At 42.7% G+C, this 12,427-nt stretch overlaps 1 long non-coding RNA gene across 1 annotated transcript in view; it reads left to right on the top strand.

Moving 5' to 3' along the window:
• The window catches only part of LOC137625720 (uncharacterized), a 40,699-nt gene that overhangs the window by 16,467 nt on the left and 11,805 nt on the right, over positions 1 to 12,427 (top strand). The window contains exon 2 of the long non-coding RNA XR_011040883.1: positions 1,974 to 2,130. This is a non-coding gene — a long non-coding RNA (uncharacterized lncRNA). The remainder of the gene's footprint in view (positions 1 to 1,973; positions 2,131 to 12,427) is intronic.

Raw genomic sequence — 12,427 nt, 5'->3', positions numbered from 1 at the left:
CCTACCAATGATTCACGTCACGTCCCTCAAATTGGTTATGCTCTGCCGTGGCTCGCATTGCTCGTAAATAAAAATTTTCTCGCTGCTTCTCTATTCTGGCAAGCAGTACATTGATGTGGTGAGTATGTCGTCTGCATGGCTCACTATTAAAATATAATTACCTATAATTTATATCACGTCCCTCTAATGGTCTCGACTTTGCCGTGACTCCCTTGGTTCACAAATAAATACAGTACAGTATTATCTTATAGGTCCTATGTCCTGGCTAGCGTTACATAGCTTAGATGCCAGTCATGTAGATCACCATTTTTGGGATAGCTTTTATTTTCATATAAGCAACAATAGCTATATACTTAACAGTTTATGTTTTGATCATAATTATTGACCAAAAGAGATGAAATTACATTAAATTTTGAAATAGATTGAAAGGAGAATATGTCTTCTTGTGAGGTAGTCCTGCTCGAACTGAAGTTGATGGAAAACAAAAATTGTAATTTGTAGAACAACATCCAGGAACTTGTGCATAAATATTTGGAAACTTCATTGGTTCAAAAGGTCATCTAATGATTAGTTCATGCAAAGAACTGAAAACTGCCAAAAGCTATTGCAAACATTGCATGTGCAGTAACCCACAATCAGTCTCACAAAAGTAAATGGACTTCGAAAGAGAAAATGGTGTTTACCTTTTAATTGATCAATACGTAATTTATGCCCCAGCCCCCCTTACAGTAGTCACAGAAAGAAAAATGCCGGAATAGCCCGCACTCGTCCATTTCTTAGAGGGAATTCCAGTTTTGCTAGAAATTAAAGTATCCTATATTTTTCATGTTGTGACCATATACATTAATATTATCAAAATATTTACGGTGGACTTTGGTTATGGCATGGCAATTTCTAATCCCTTGCGGATGATAATAGCCTAGCCTTAGATTGTCTGGTCATTGTATTTTATTAATTTATTTTTACAATAGTTCTCCATTGTAAGTAAAGAAGTGAGTGAACATTCTTTGCCTTTAGTTTAGTTTCAAGTTGCACCCGGGAGTTATACGGTTCTTTATTTTATAGCCAAATATATTAGTGCATAAACTTCTTTTTTTTTTTTTTTTGCAGATGGTTTTGTTTTGTCCATTTCTAACCCTGAATAATGGTGCAAATCACCAGTGTTTTAATTTTCCTACTTCCTCGGTTAAAAAAATTTATCGGGTTCCCAATGGGAAACCTGGAATTTTGGGTGAGAATAAGATAATGCCCATGACAATTGATTTTTACCAATATTATTGTTTGGAAATGCATAAAAAAAGACTTAACTAGTTAGAAAAATATTAGTTCTTGTATATATTTGGTTATAAATTGATGCATTATATAATATCCTATAATCTTTATCACTTCCCTCAATAATTGATCTTTTATGTGCTGGCGAGGGCTGCCACCCACCAGATAATCACCGAAAAATTTCATTGAAATTTTAACGGCTGAATTCCAGCCAAGCTGAAATCTTATCCAATTAAGTGACTCTGGTTTGTATAGTTAGGAAAAATACAAATTACTTTAAAGATTTGTGATTATTTTTAAGAATTTGTAAGAATTTTCGTCTCATTTCATTTAACGTAATATTTGGAGTGGCTTAGTAATTTTTTTTTGCTGATAACGCTTATATAAATGGTATAATTTTAATCATATGCTTCAAGTAGCTTGATTTAAAGAAAAGTTGTAATCAGCGCTCCTGTAAGATTTTTAAATTTGGCCGACAATTGTTTTCGATAGGATAATAATTGTATTTGTATTAATAGACTGCTTAATTATATGCTGTAAATAGCTTGATTTAAAGACTCAAGTTGTATTGGGCGCTCCTGTAAGATATCTAAATGTGGCTGACAATTATTCTTACTGGGATGATGGTAATTTTATTTGTATTAATAGACTGTAGATAATGTTACTTGTACAGTACTGTATTGAGAACTTTATCTTTTCAGGTGTGACATTTTGAATCTTAGTATAAGAATTTGGCCCCTATTCTCAGCTGTTTAATTGAGCATATAATAGTGATCTGAAGTTCAGCAACGTTGAGTAACAACAATTTAGAACAAGAGGATTTTGAGGAAATTGCTGCACAACGGCACTAATGGAGAAGTACGTTACATTCAATGTTATGTTTTATTTTCTAGAAGCTAAGTTTTTGTTATGTCCCTCTAGCCCATGAAAGCTTTGTCAAGCATATTTTCTGTCTTTACTTGGGTTACAATAAGGACTGCAAAAGCTATTCAATATTAGATCATTTTATTATATTTTCTCTGTTTTGGACCACATCGTCAAGATGATTTTTTTTAGAATGCATCTTAAGAAGGATATGTGCAATGGAGACAATAACAACTGTAAAAGCTGTTTAATATTTTATCATTAAAGTTTTGCTGTTTCTGATCACATCTTCAAGATGATGTTTATTCCGGCACCTGCAAGATGTAACCCACAGGAGCCTTGACACATTCTCCGTTTGGTTCTGTTGTGGCTGCTCAAAACATGATCAATAACACCTCACATCCCTCGTAGGACAAGTAGCAGTCGGTTGAGGACAGATGTTACTCACAGTAGTTGTAAGTCTAGTGTGACTGTGTATTACTGGCCTTTTCGTCTTTTATTCTCCCCTCTCTTGGGGTTTGAGCAAGCCGAGGAAGGTGGAAGTCGAGTAACATCCAGGTAAGAAAAGTATAACTCGAAGTCTTACCTTAGCGAGTCACAATGCTTAGTTGTCACACTTGCGCAATTGCTCAGGCTGTTGTCTCGCATTGGGAGTTAGCGACGTGATAGTATGTACTCTTCCACAGCTCATGCAAAGCATAAGTCACACACCCAGGATCAATGACTAGTCAGTTGGTCTTGGACTTCACCCATCTAAACGTGTCTCCATAGTAAAGAGCTGGAATGTTTGTATGTGGTGCCGGAACAAATGACAAATTTGAAAATAATTTGTAATTTTCGTAACCACACGAACCTGAAGTTCTTTACACATACTGGCCCACCGTCACCTACCCCCAGGAAGTCCTGCCTGCTATTGCAAAGTGGCCTGTGTTGGCTACTGTGTGTCTAACTCCCGCTACTTCCTGCTAACTAGGTAAGGGTAGTAGCACCTCACTAAAAGTTTTACGGCTATTCTCAGCTGTCGCTGAAATATATCTCCAGTAAAGAGCTTCAGCTTTGTATGGTTAAAAGAAATACAAATTATTTCCAAATTTGTCATTTTTGTTAGAATACATCTTGAGAAAGAAGGATATGTACAATTGAGTCAGGTGTTATCCATTTTATGGTAAACAATTGCAGATCTCTATAATTTTAAGAGCTGGTATCCTTTTGTATTTCAAAGTTTTTGAGTATGAACATAATTGACAAATTTTATAGAAGTCTTTAAAATATGCTAGGACCAATTTCTTGCTGCAACAATGTGGCACAAAGTCCTAGTGTAAACAATTTAATGTTCAGCAGTATTATTGGGGGGAAGTTGAATTTGTTTTGACTCCAGAGATGTAAACCTCAGCTCTTGCATTTATGATACAGGTGCAAGTCCCAAGCCATATGGTCCAAATTACTTGTATTCATTTAATGATGTTTTTCATATTTGTGGACATCTTTCGTCCTTTAAAAAGGGGAATGTCTATTGGAGCTGGAACGGCTGTGAATTTGGTAAAGAGATACGGTAATACATTGTTATACGAGCATAATGCGTTCCTGGACCGAGCTTTTATGTCCATTCACTCTTATCTCAAATCAAATTTTGCACGTAAAATAACTTTAAAAAAATTAATCCATTTCCACTCTTAGAAACATCAAAATTAATTATATAACAAAGGAAAAACATTCTTTTAATTGTTTCAATACTTACCTACACTCATACATACATACATATACCAAGGCACTTCCCCCAATTTTGGGGGGTAGCCGACATCAACAAATGAAACAAAAACAAAAAAGGGGACCTCTACTCTCTACGTTCCTCCATAAAATGACATAAATGATTGTTGATTGTTGGACTGTGATCTGCAATAAAATGTGGCCTTATTATGTAGTTCTTACCTTCGAGGAGGAGGAGGATACACATACGGTATTTATACTGTTCCTTGAACTTAAGATTATCTTAAATTAAATTAGCTTGCTTAATTTTAAAATTAATTTTAATTTTACATATATTATTTTACATTTTTTTTTTTACTGTCCCTCTCTTGTTTTAGCTCTTTGCCTCACTTTCACTAGTGGGCTTTAAAAAAAAAAATCTATCCAAGGAGGTTTGTTTGTCTCCCTTTCAAAATGCTGCAGAAATTAGTTGGGCAAGTGTCGATAAAAAGAGCTGAAGCACGACCACAAGACAATTTATCCGGGTATGTCTTCTCCACAAAATCAGACACATCCTGCCGCTTGGACAACACTTCCTTAATCTCCTTCCAAGAAAGGAGCTCCTCCAGTTCTGCCGCCTCCTCGCTACTGAGGTCTTGCAATACTGTACCTCCGTATGTTGTATCATCTGGAACTCTTCTTGATGCTCCTTGACAAGGCCGTTCATGTCTGCCTCATCTACCTCTAGCCCCATGAACTTTCCAAGAGACACGATCTCTTCCAACACAATGGGTTCAGGGTCAGACTGCGGTGTATCGAACCTTTCGAAGTCACTTTCAGCCACTGAATCAAGGCACAATTTTTTCCATACTGAATTTAAGGTTCTTTGCGTATCACCCTGCCATGCTTCATCAATAATTTTCAAACTATGAACAATATTAAAATGATTCTTACAAAATTCACAAAGGGTGAGATTGGTGTTGTCTGTGACATCAAAGCATTTCTTAAACAAATGTTTTGTGTACAGTTTCTTGAAGTTTGAAGAGACCTGTTGGTCCATGAGCTGAAGGGTTGCGTGGTGTTGGGCGGGAGATAGAGGACCTTGACGAACTTGAATTCATCCAGAATGTCATCTTCAAGAAGAGGAGGGTGACCAGAGACATTGTCCAGGATGAGAAAATATTTCAACAGCAGGTTGTTCTCCAACAAATTCTGGTTGATTGCTGGACCAAAGCACAGATTCATCCATTCTTTGAAAAAGTACCTCGTAACACAAGCCTTTGAATTTGCGAGCCACATGACAAAGTTTTTCTTTCAAGATCTTGTGGCTCTTGAAAGCATGTGGGTTTTCTGAGTGGTATACCAGCTGTGGCTTGATCTTGCAGTCAACGATGGTATTAGCACACAAGGCTGGAGTCATTTTATCCTTCTTGGGTTCATGGCCCGAGAGTTTCTTCTCCTCTCCCGTGATGAATGTCCTCTTGGGTATCCTCTTCCAGAAAAGGCCAGGTTTATCGCAGTTCAAGACTTTTTGGCAATGTAACCTTCAGCAGCAACAATTGAGGCAAATGGTTTCATGTACTCCTCCGTGACTTTCACGTCGGAACTCTCAGCTTCCGCATGCCTCATAACCGAGTAGATCCCAGTTCTCTTTTTAAAATTATCGAACCAGCCACGACTGGCTTTGAAGGTTTCCACTGGTGTTGATGTCTTCCCACTCTCGGCTGTTTCCCTTTGTTTCAAGTCTGTAGGTTAAGCTGGCCTTCTCACGGATGATTGTCTGTCATGCTATCTCCTACCAGTGGTTTTTCTTTTTTCCACAGCAACAGAAGCCTTTCCATCTCTTCATTTACATAAGTCCGTAGCTTTGACAGTATGGTAAGGACTTTGGAAGGCTTCTGTTTGAGGATGGTACATACTGTCGATGTACTCCTCTTGTAATGGTTGGCCAGCTCAGTCACCCTTACACCACTCATGTTTTTTGATAATTTCACGCTTCACCTCTATAATCATCATGTGCTTTTTCTTATCACTACTGTTGTTTCCACTCGCTTGCTCTGGACCCATTACTTGTTAAACTCTCAACAAATTAACGTTAAAAACTCGTAAATAATGCAAACAAAATAGGTGATGCTCGGAGATGTGTTCAGTAGTCTGAGATCAAGCGAAATGAATGAGTGATGCAGGCCTCGAGAGCAGCTCCCACACGCTTGGCCACATAGCGTCAGCATCTGCAAGTGTACTTGTATCTCAAGTTTATGCTCTTATCACAATGCAAAAATTTGTTCGTCGGCTTGTATGTTGGGAAGTTCGTAAGTCAAGGTATTACTGTATGAGGAAATAAAGGGTCTGAGTGTTGTTAAATATGGCTAGTTCCTACACTTGATACAAATCCTCATTATTTGCTATAAGGAGATATTCTAGTGCAAGCTGGAAAATACGGCAGAAAACCTTAACAAAGTTGTTAACGACCGGGCCGGTAGTTATCCACCTGTTAGTGGTGGGGGACTGCCGGTCGGCATCCACCTGTTAGTGGTGGTGGTGGGGGGGGGGGGGGGGGGGACTGCCAGTCGGTAGCTACTGAATACCTTCAATCGGATTCTAACCGTTGCAGTGGTAACACCGCTGCTCCTGCTTTTGTTTGACTGGCAGACTAGCCTTTCTTTATTGTGTTTTTGATTAACTCTTTTTCTTTTTTCTTTGTTAGATGTGATGTCCTCTATTATGAGGAAGTGTCCTGGGGTTCCCCCGATATCATGTGGCACATTTGTCACCACGAGAGGTGGATCCTCATTCCCTATGCCCTTCGTGCAGAGGTCATAGGTGTTCTGAAGGCTCCCCCTGGCAAGTATGTAGAGAATGGTTGCCCTCTCAGTGGGAAAAGTTCGTGAAGAGGAAGAAGAAGAAATCCAAAAAGGATTCGTTACCTCCTGGTTTGCCGTCGAAAGATAAGGAGTCTCGGGCCTCCTCTTTGGCCTCTCGATCTCTTCCTTCAGACTCTTCCTTGCCTCCGTCCTCCTGGGGGAAGTCAAGGAAGAGTGGCACCATTGACTTAACCCCCATTCCCCTTGGTCAGGCGGATCACGTTGCCCCTCCCACTGGGACAATATTTTCTGCCACTGGGAGTGACTCTATTACTGCTTCCATTCCAGATCATGTACGAGCGGTATGGCCTGCCCTTGGACTCCCTGGTTCTCCTTCGGAGGAAGTGTGGAATCAGTTATTTGCGGTCACAGTTTTACCTCAGGTCCCTTCTGTTTTGGAACCCTTGGAAGTTCCGGACCTTGCATACCTCCCATCAACTCAGTTGGCGCCCACAGAAGTTTCAGTAGGTATAGTAACTTCAGCTCCGGTGGAGCCTACTTCGCACCTCGCTTGCGCTTCTACAAAACTACAACGTCGCAAGCGCAAACATCGCAGTACCACCTCCTCCTCCTCCTTCTCCTATAGTAAAGAATGAGGGTTTGTATCAAGTGTAGGAACAAATGACAAACTTATAACAGAGTTTGTATTTTTCCTAACATACAAACCCGAATTCTTTACACAAATCTTCCCTCCGTCACCGCCCCAAAAAATAGAGATATTATTACGCCTATGCTTTTTTCCCATAGAGCTGGGAGAAAGCTTGCCTTAGGCGATGTCCTCCTTTTGGAGGACTTCTTCCTCGTTGGTGAGAGATATTATTACGCCTACCCTTTATTCCCATAGAGCTGGGAGAAAGCTTGTTTTAGGCGATCTCCTTCAGGAGAACTTTCCTCTCGTTTGCAAGAGATAACTTGAAGGAAGGAATTTGCTGATCCACCAGGCACGATGGCAGAGCTTTCTCCGAAGCAGGTTTCCCTTTCGGGGGAACAAGTCTTAAGTTCTTGAGAGAAGACCGTCTCTGGGCATCGGCAGTCCCCCGTTACGCTTATGGTTTTCCTTCAGGGGCGGAGCGAGTGCCTTATCTTAAGCGACGTTCTCCTTCGGTAGAACAAACCTCCCCTGCGGAGGTGTTATCTTTAGATCTTTGAACCTGCTGGTTCTCCTTGACCCTTCAGGGTCTCGTTACGATCACCCTTTGGGCTGGCGTGATCATGGGCCTTCGGGCTCTCGTCATGTTGATCCTGCGGGTTCTCATGACAGTAGAAATCCTTCAGGACTCCGTCGCGCTGATCCTTCAGGCTCACGCGACTCGAAACCTTCGGGTTTCAGTTACGCTGAACATTCGGGCTCTCGTAACGATGGTAACGTTGAGCCTTCGGGACCTCGTACCATCAATCACACTGACCTTTCGGGGTTTCGTGACAGAGGAACTTTGGTTTCTCGTTACGCTGACCTTTCGGGGTCTCGTAACATTAGTTACGCTGACCTTTCAGGGGCTCTCGTAACTTTAGCTACGCTGAACCCTTGGGCTCTCGTAACTTTAGTCACTCTGACACTTCGGTGTTTCGTGACGGAAACTTCGGTTTCCCATTGCGCTGACCCTCCGGGGTCTCATAACATTAGTTACGCTGAACCCTTGGGCTCTCATAACTTCAGTTAGGCTGAACCCTTGGGCTCTTGTAACTTTAGTCTCACTGACACTTCGGTGTTTTGTGACCGGGAAACTCCGGTTTCTCGTTGCGCTGACCCTTAGGGGTCTCGCAACACGCTACGTTAGGCCTTTGGTCTCTCGTGCCCTTTGTCACGCTGACCCTTCGGCGTCTTGTGACAGAGAAACTTCCGTTTCTAGTTTATGCTGACCCTTCGGGGTCTCGCAACACAGTTCACGCTGAACCTTCGGGTTCTCGTGACCATAGTCATACTTATATGACAAGAGAGTTTGCGGACTCGTTGTGTTGATCGTTCGCTCTCACAAAACACAGGCTATCGTTAACCTTCGGGTGAACGTAGCATTGAGTACTCTTTCCACACTGAGAGCTCTCGCGCACACGACCAAGTTGGTGTGCATGGCCGATATGGCGTGCACTCCTTATTTAGCACACACGACCGATCTGGCGTGCACGACTAAATTGGCGTGCACACGACCAATTTAGCGCGCAGGACCAACCTTATACGCGCGAACAACTTTGGCGCGCACGACCAAATTGGCGCGCACGACAGGATTGTGGCGCTAACGACCAACCTTATGCGCGCAACCAACACTGCGCGGGAACAACTAGTCGCGCGCAATTAGTTGAAGTGCGCGAACAACTCTTATAACAGAGTTTTTCGAACTGTCGTTGCACGAAGTGTTCGCGCGCGCAAGAGTATTACTCTTATGACAGTGTCTTCTGACTCGTCGCAAGTGTTCACGCACGCGCAAAAACCGGGAGGGGTTTCCGACTCTGTAGGTAACAATGACACAGTTCCTTTGGGTTCAGGTCTTGTGAACCCCGGGGGGGTTCACGTAACACGATTCCTGAAAATTCCATCAGGAATCAGCGACAGTGTTCCTGCGTGTTCTCGTCACAACATCCCTTAGGGTCATTAGGAAGGAATTCACAAATAGATTCTAGATTCTGAACCCCTAGGTTCTCATCCGAATCTCTTGGTTCCCGCGATCCAAAGTTTTTCAAAAAAAAAAAAAAAAAAAAAAACATGGTCGACCTCCCCCCCACGGATGGGTCTTTCAAATGCGTGACTTATAACGTCACACTACACCTCCAGATGATTACTATGCCCGCTAGGCTGGTTTTGCCAGCACCGATCCTTACGTTTTCGATCGAACCACCGTCATCTTCCCTCCACCTTCCCACTTCGAGTGGTTTGTTTAGCAGATGGAAATCAGTGGGAATGAAAAATTCTTTACTTTCCTGTTCATTTCCAATGGCAGGCTTTGCCTGAATTAGACAGTAGTTTTCTCACTAGTGAGAAAGCGTTCAATGGCAACTCCTTCGCGTAAGCAGTCGATGGCAATTATGTCTGGCCTTCTTAAAGCAAACCCCCACATACGAGACTTACGAGACTTCACCCTTTTCGGGAGACTCGTTCCTGAGAAGTTTTACAAAACTTCAACAGGTGTTGTTAAACTTCATGAAGGCCGTAAGCCTTTCCGGGGCATGAGCTCTATCCAAGACAAAACCGTGAGGTTATTGTCTTAAACTCAGGTTCTACCGTTTGATTGAGTCAGCCTCTCCCGTCATTCTACCCTGGGTACGACGACTTGCCGTTTCACACGATAGGCTTCCGAGACTTTATTTTACCCTTACAGGGTTATTGTCCCGACAAATTAGTCCCGAAGGAACAGTGTTAGCCGACGTTAAAGAACGATAGCAACAGCGTGGGCAACTTTTCATTACGTTTACAAAAGTTTCAAACCCCGCCCACAGGTAACCAGACATCCGTTTCTGTGTATGAACACAGGCTAGCCCCTCACATAAAGAGGAGGGGCAAACCAAAGGAGAAATGATCGCTTTTATAACTATATTTTGTTTGGGAACATGCATGCTCTCATTCAAGAAAATATTAGTTAGTCAACGATCAAAAATTCCTTGGGCAATGATGTTGCGATTCGTCGCACACATTATTCCCGCAACCGGATTCATTGCAAACGTTTCTTTGAGGCAGAGAATACACATGTGCTAGCGCAGATGGACAAGTACATATGCATGTAAGCGATCTTTGCCAATAAGGACTATATACATCTTGCAATTAGAACTCCGTTCTATTAAGTTGTATATTTATATCCCCTACTGAAACCAGGTTATTCAGTACATTACTTGGCTACTTTCCTGTAACCAGACATACGGCATTTACGTTCTGCCTTCTTATAGGCATTTTTTCTTTTCCCCCAATCGGAAGCATTAGTCTCCTACAAAGGCTTTGGCTGGAAACTTCTCATAAGCATATCTGTTCCCTAGTAGGGAACTTTTAATGTAAATGCTGGTTTACCGATCGTAGAAGAAGTACGAACATTTTTTCTCTCCTAAGAAGAAACCTCCATTACGAACGTTTTCAATGTTCTCCAACTGAGTTCCGGACACAAATTTCAAGTCGAACTACGCATTTATGCTTGTCATGCTCACAGTTCGGTGTTACTACTTGTAGTAGAATTATGCTTATTACCCATCCAACAATAGATAGAAGATACGTCTCAATTCCCTCTTGGGTTTGGTTGGTTGCGTTCGGTTATTACCATACAGTCTCCTGTCTGAAAAGCAATCTCTATGGAGATTCGCTCTTATAACACAAGCTGTACTGATTAATTGGTTTACCGTTTGGTATCAGTCTTATTCGGCCAACCAAACTAGATTGGTGGCAGTTGGAGGGAGGACAGGCTGTTCCCCTTCATTGCAAGAATGTGCAAATAGTTACACGTCTCAACATAATCTCGATGTGTTTATTGCTATGCACTTCCCCCCCCCACCACTGAACGATCCGCGGTTGATGGGTGGCAGACGAGAACTTCTGTAAAGAGGCCTGTCTTCTCGTCTTCCCTCTGGATCTGATGCTCTCTTAAATGCATCAAAAGAGGGGGGGGGGGGCATATGCCGCACCATTCCATCCTTGTCCGTTGGCCCGATTGAGAGAGGTACCAGCATTCACCTCTCTTAGAGAACCATCTAGCAGTACAAAGCCTCAGATGGACAGAGGACAACTAGTTGCCCCCATCCGCTCGCGTCATTCCTGGTACAAGAATGTGCTTGCAGGACTACCCAGATAGTGGGCTCCTAGTGTCTTGGAATCATCTTGTATCCAACAAAGTCTTAACTTTCTGAGGTCCTCGACTGTGGTTATGCTCGCAGCGACCCTGAACTTCAGGCTCCCGCTCGACCGTTCCCCAGTCCCGGAACACCAGGCCCTCAAACAAGATGTGTTCCAAGATCTGTTGGGCAGCCTAGAGGTGTGCTTTTTTTCCCCCATTCGGTCTGCTGAAAAAGTCCTCAGCCAAGGCAGGATAGTCAAGATCTTATCAATGACTCCAATAGCTTCGCTATGACAACCCGCAGAATGGTTCCCGGACCTTCTGCAGCCCCTGACGGAGTTCCAATAGCTTTGTTATGACAACCCGCAGAATGGTTCCCGGACCTTCTGCAGCTCCTGACGGAGTTCCGAGGGATCTTCCTCCATGACACGATCTTCCAAGCAGCCACATGCTAACACTTTCCTAAGCCGTAGCTTTGCTTCGACTTTATGCCTGGGACGATCCTACTCCACCTCTCTCAGAGAGGCCTTTCACAATGAGTTACGGAAAAGATATCTAGTTACCTCGGACACTTTTCAGCGTCGGTCTTCCAGGCGAAGTGTTCGGTCCTTTGTGACTGTCATCGTCTACTCTAGAAGATGGGGAGAAGTAATCCTCAGCGGCGTCCCTGAGTGGATTGCTAAGACTCAAAATCCGAGTGTGTTGTACCCTAGGTGCAGCCCATTTCGGATAAAGAGTCTTCGTTCGGTAACCGAAAACCCATCAACTGGGGTTTTACCTAGTGAGGAGTCTGTGGGGTTACCTTAAAAGAACCCTCTTAATGAGAGAATGCCTTGATAAAGTCATTGAGCTTCAGCACGGCATTTCACTCCCGTGCTGAAACTTGGTGACGGGCAAGAGGGCTCTTGAACTTGGGGAAATTACTCCCCCAGTTCGAATCTAAATTTCTCTCTTTCTTATCTTTTTCTTCCTCTTTATATTGCTTCAACCTTCTCC

The sequence above is a fragment of the Palaemon carinicauda genome, chromosome 32, assembly GCF_036898095.1.
Source record: "Palaemon carinicauda isolate YSFRI2023 chromosome 32, ASM3689809v2, whole genome shotgun sequence".
Classification (NCBI taxonomy): domain Eukaryota; kingdom Metazoa; phylum Arthropoda; class Malacostraca; order Decapoda; family Palaemonidae; genus Palaemon; species Palaemon carinicauda.
This window is presented reverse-complemented; position numbering and strand designations above follow the sequence as displayed.